Here is a 6,000-nt window from a genome sequence, read left to right as displayed (position 1 = left end):
TTATTTTTATACTTTTTGCTATAATTCAAGCAATGTAACGATATTCATTCAAAAAACTGTTAAAATTCAATTTTCAATAAGAAATCGTATTCACGGATTTTGTGTCTTGAAGAAGAAAAACCTGCGATTTTTTCGGTACTTTTTTGAATGAATTTTTTTCTGGAGAAATTTTTGACCGAATTCAGCTTAATTCCCTATAAAACACTCATTAAAAGTGATTTCATCTCGATTGAACAATAAATAAAAATGTACCTCGATTTTTAATAACATTTTCAAAATCGACGTAACTCGGCCTAAGAAAAACATTTTGAGTATTTGTTCACTGTTTTCAAATATAACCACTGAAAACATTATTTTTGTAATTTTTGCGTTAATTCAAGCAAATGTAACGATATTCATTCAACAAACTGTTAAAATTCAAATTTCAATAAGAAATCGTTGTCACGGATTTTGTATCTTGAAGAAAAAAAACATGCGATTTTTTCGGTACACTTTTGAATGCATTTTTTTCTGGAGAAATGTTTGACCGAATTCAGCTTAATTCCCTATAAAACACTCATTGAAAGTGATTTCATCTCGATTGAACAATAATTAAAAATTTACCTTGATTTTTAATAACATTTTCAAAATCGACGTTTCACGGCCAAAGAAGCTTACTTTGAGTATTTCTTCACTATTTTCAAATATGTTCACTGAAACAATTATTTTTATACTTTTTGCTTTATTTCAAGCAAATGTAACGATATTCAATCAAAAAACTGTTAAAATTAAATTTTTCAATAAGAAATCGTTGTCACGGATTTTGTATCTTGAAGAAGAAAAACATGCGATTTTTTCGGTACTTTTTTGAATGCATTTTTTTCTGGAGAAATTTTTGACCGAATTCAGCTTAATTCCCTATAAAACACTCATTGAAAGTGATTTCATCTCGATTGAACAATAAATAAAAATGTACCTCGATTTTTAATAACATTTTCAAAATCGACGTAACTCGGCCTAAGAAAAACATTTTGAGTATTTGTTCACTGTTTTCAAATATAACCACTGAAACCATTATTTTTATACTTTTTGCTTTAATTCAAGCAAATGTAACGATATTCATTCAAAAAACTGTTAAAATTCAATTTTTCAATAAGAAATCGTTGTCACGGATTTTGTATCTTGAAGAAAAAAAACATTTAATTTCTGAGCTTCCGTGGCTGAATGGTTAGCGCGTTCAGCTGTTAACCAATAGGTTGGTGGTTCGAGCCCATCCGGGAGCGGTGTTGTGAGGTCTCAGATGTGACGTAAAAAGTCAAGGTTTTTACACAATACCTGACGAGCATTTAACTTTGGGCTTCCGTGGCTCAATGGTTAGCGCGTTCGGCTGTTAACCAATAGGTTGGTGGTTCGAGCCCATCCGGGAGCGGTGTTGTGAGGTCTAAGATGTGACGTAAAAAGTCAAGGTTTTTACACAATACCTGACGAGCATTTAACTTTGGGCTTCCGTGGCTCAATGGTTAGCGCGTTCGGCTGTTAACCAATAGGTTGGTGGTTCGAGCCCATCCGGGAGCGGTATTGTGACGTCTCAAATGTAACAAAAAATGTCAGAGTTTTTCCACAATACCTGTCGAATATTGAATTTTTGGGCTTCCGTGGCGCAATGGTTAGCGCGTTCAGCTGTTAATCGAAAGGTTGGTGGTACGAGCCCACCCGGGAGAGGTGTTGTGGGGTCTCAGATGTAGCGTAAAAAGTCAAAACTTTTCCACAATACCTGACAACCATTTAATTTCCGAGCTTCCTTGGCTCAATGGTTATCGCGTTCGGCTGTTAACCAATAGGTTTGTGGTTCGAGCCCATCCGGGATGCGTTGTTGTGAGGTCTCAGATGTTACGTAAAATGTCAGAGTTTTTCACAATACCTGACGAACATTTAATTTTTGGGCTTCCGTGGCGCAATGATTAGCGCGTTCAGCTGTTAATCGAAAGGTTGAAGGTTCGAGCCCACCCGGGAGAGGTGTTGTGGGGTCTCATATGTAGCGTAAAAAGTCAAAACTTATCCACAATACGTGCCAATCATTTAATTTCTGTGCTTCCGTGGCTCAATGGTTAGCGCGTTCGGCTGTTAACCAATAGGTTGGTGGTTGTGGGGTCTCAAATGTAACGTAGAAAGCCAAAGTTTTTCCACAATACCTGACACCATTTAATTTCTGAGCTTCCGTGGCTCAATGGTTAGCGCGTTCGGCTGTTAGCCAATAGGTTGGTGCTTCAAGCATACCCGGGAGCGGTGTTGTGGGATCTCGAATGTAACGTAGAAAGCCAAAGTTTTTCCACAATACCTGACGACCATTTAATTTTTGGGCTTCCGTGGCGCAATGGTTAGCGCGTTCGGCTGTTAACCGAAAGGTTGGTGGTTCAAGCCCATCCGGGAGCGGTGTTGTGACGTCTCAGATGTTACGTAAAAAGTCAAGGTTTTTCCACAATACCTGACGACCATTTAATTTTTGGGCTTCCGTGGCTCAATAGTTAGCGCGTTCGGCTGTTAACCAATAGGTTGGTGGTTCGAGGACACCCGGGAGCGGTGTTGTGGGATCTCACATGTAACGTGGAAAGCCAAAGTTTTTCCACAATACCTGACGACCATTTAATTTTTGGGCTTCCGTGGCGCAATGGTTAGCGCGTTCGGCTGGTAACCGAAAGGTTGGTGGTTCAAGCCCACCCGGGAGCGGTGTTGTGGGATCACGAATGTAACGTAGAAAGCCAAAGTTTTTCCAGAATACCTGACGACCATTTAATTTTTGGGCTTCCGTGGCGCAATAATTAGCGCGTTCAGCTGCTAATCGAAAGGTTGGTGGTTCGGGCCCACCCGAGAGAGGTGTAGTGGGGTCTCAGATGTAGCGTAAAAAGTCAAAACTTTTCCACAATACGTGACAACCATTTAATTTCTGAGCTTTCGTGGCTCAGCTCAATGGTTAGCGCGTTCGGCTGTTAGCCAATAGGTTGGTGGTTCGAGCCCACCCGGGAGCGGTGTTGTGGGATCTCAAATGTAACGTAGAAAGCCAAAGTTTTTCCACAATACCTGACGACCATTTAATTTTTGGGCTTCCGGGGCGCAATGGTTAGCGCGTTCAGCTGTTATTCAAAAGACTGGTGGTTTGAGCCCTTTCGGGAGCGGTGTTGTGAGGTCTCAGATGTGACGTAAAAAGTCAAGGTTTTTCCACAATACCTGACGACCATTTAATTTTTGAGCTTCCGTGGCCCAATGGTTAGCGCGTTCTTCTGTTAATCGAAAGGTTGGTGGTTCGAGCCCACCTGGGAGAGGTGTTGTGGGGTCTCAGATGTAGCGTAAAAAGTCAAAACTTTTCCACAATACGTGACAACGATTTAATTTCTGAGCTTCCGTGGCTCAATGTTTAGCGCGTTCGGCTGTTAGCCAATAGGTTGGTGGTTCGAGCCCACCCGGGAGCGGTGTTGTGGGATCTCAAATGTAACGTAGAAAGCCAAAGTTTTTCCACAATACCTGACGACCATTTAATTTCTGAGCTTCCGTGGCTCAATGGTTAGCGCGTTCGGCTGTTAACCAATAGTTTGGTAGTTCGAGCCCATCCGGGAGCGGTGTTGTGAGGTCTCAGATGTGACGTAAAAAGTCAAGGTTTTTCCACAATACCTGACGACCATTTAATTTTTGAGCTTCCGTGGCGCAATGGTTAGCGCGTTCTTCTGTTAATCGAAAGGTTGGTGGTTCAAGCCCACCCGGGAGCGGTGTTGTGGGATCACGAATGTAACGTAGAAAGCCAAAGTTTTTCCAGAATACCTGACGACCATTTAATTTTTGGGCTTCCGTGGCGCAATAATTAGCGCGTTCAGCTGCTAATCGAAAGGTTGGTGGTTCGGGCCCACCCGAGAGAGGTGTTGTGGGGTCTCAGATGTAGCGTAAAAAGTCAAAACTTTTCCACAATACGTGACAACCATTTAATTTCTGAGCTTTCGTGGCTCAATGGTTAGCGCGTTCGGCTGTTAGCCAATAGGTTGGTGGTTCGAGCCCACCCGGGAGCGGTGTTGTGGGATCTCAAATGTAACGTAGAAAGCCAAAGTTTTTCCACAATACCTGACGACCATTTAATTTTTGGGCTTCCGGGGCGCAATGGTTAGCGCGTTCAGCTGTTATTCAAAAGACTGGTGGTTTGAGCCCTTTCGGGAGCGGTGTTGTGAGGTCTCAGATGTGACGTAAAAAGTCAAGGTTTTTCCACAATACCTGACGACCATTTAATTTTTGAGCTTCCGTGGCCCAATGGTTAGCGCGTTCTTCTGTTAATCGAAAGGTTGGTGGTTCGAGCCCACCTGGGAGAGGTGTTGTGGGGTCTCAGATGTAGCGTAAAAAGTCAAAACTTTTCCACAATACGTGACAACGATTTAATTTCTGAGCTTCCGTGGCTCAATGTTTAGCGCGTTCGGCTGTTAGCCAATAGGTTGGTGGTTCGAGCCCACCCGGGAGCGGTGTTGTGGGATCTCAAATGTAACGTAGAAAGCCAAAGTTTTTCCACAATACCTGACGACCATTTAATTTCTGAGCTTCCGTGGCTCAATGGTTAGCGCGTTCGGCTGTTAACCAATAGTTTGGTAGTTCGAGCCCATCCGGGAGCGGTGTTGTGAGGTCTCAGATGTGACGTAAAAAGTCAAGGTTTTTCCACAATACCTGACGACCATTTAATTTTTGAGCTTCCGTGGCGCAATGGTTAGCGCGTTCTTCTGTTAATCGAAAGGTTGGTGGTTCGAGCACACCCGGGAGAGGTGTTGTGGGGTCTCAGATGTAGCGTAAAAAGTCAAAACTTTTCCACAATACGTGACAACGATTTAATTTCTGAGCTTCCGTGGCTCAATGTTTAGCGTGTTCGGCTGTTAACCAATAGGTTGGTGGTTCGGGCCCACCCGGGAGCGGTGTTGTGAGTTCTCAGATGTGACGTAAAATGTCAGAGTTTTTCCACAATACCTGACGAATATTTAATTTTTGGGCTTCCGTGCCGCAATGACTAGCGCGTTCAGCTGTTAATCGTAAGGTTGAAGGTTCGAGCCCACCCGGGAGAGGTGTTGTGGGGTCTCAGATGTAGCGTAAAAAGTCAAAACTTTTCCACAATACGTGACAACCATTTAATTTCTGAGCTTCCGTGGCTCAATGGTTAGCGCGTTCGGCTGTTAACCAATAGGTTGGTGGTTCGAGCCCATCCGGGAGCGGTGTTGTGACGTCTCAGATGTGACGTAAAAAGTCAAGGTTTTTCCACAATACCGGACGACCATTTAAATTTTGGGCTTACGTGGCGCAATGGCTAGCTCGTTCGGCTGTTAACCGAAAGTTTGGTGGTTCGAGCCCACCCGGGAGAGGTGTTGTGGGGTCTCAGATGTAGCGAAAAAAGTCAAAACTTTTCCACAATACGTGACAACCATTTAATTTCTGAGCTTCCGTGGCTCAATGGTTAGCGCGTTCGGCTGTTAACTAATAGGTTAGTGGTTCGAGCCCACCCGGGAGCGGCGTTGTGGGATCTCAAATGTAACGTAGAAAGCCAAAGTTTTTCCACAATACCTGACGATCATTTAATTTTTGGGTTTCCGTGGCGCAATGGTTAGGGCGTTCGGCTGTTAACCAATAGGTTGGTGGTTCGAGCCCACCCGGGCGCGGTGTTGTGGGATCTCAAACGTAACGTGGAAAGCCAAAGTTTTTCCACAATACCTGACGACCATTTAATTTTTGGGCTTCCGTGGCGCAATGATTAGCGCGTTCAGCTGTTAATCGAAAGGTTGAAGGTTCGAGCCCACCCGGGAGAGGTGTTGTGGGGTCTCAGATGTAGCGTAAAAAGTCAAAAATTTTGCACAATACGTGACAACCATTTAATTTCTGAGCTTCCGTGGCGCAATGGTTAGCGCGTTCAGCAGTTAACAAATAATTTAGTGGTTCGAGCCCACCCGGGAGCGGCGTTGTGGGATCTCAAACGTAACGTAGAAAGCCAAAGTTTTTCCACAATACCTG

General features: G+C 43.7%; 1 non-coding gene across 1 annotated transcript; it reads left to right on the top strand.

Annotated features, from left to right (window-relative positions):
• Window positions 1-2,633: 2,633 nt before the first annotated feature.
• TRNAT-GGU (transfer RNA threonine (anticodon GGU)) lies at window positions 2,634-2,706 on the top strand. Its single transcript has one exon. It is a non-coding gene; the product is annotated as a tRNA-Thr (tRNA).
• The last annotated feature ends 3,294 nt before the right edge of the window (window positions 2,707-6,000 follow it).

Source organism: Phalangium opilio, unplaced genomic scaffold (assembly GCF_054372755.1).
Source record: "Phalangium opilio isolate 3A_F unplaced genomic scaffold, DU_Popi_V2 ptg000056l_1, whole genome shotgun sequence".
In the NCBI taxonomy this organism is placed as follows: domain Eukaryota; kingdom Metazoa; phylum Arthropoda; class Arachnida; order Opiliones; family Phalangiidae; genus Phalangium; species Phalangium opilio.
Note: the sequence above shows the minus strand (reverse complement) of the source record. Positions and strands in the feature narration are given on the sequence as shown.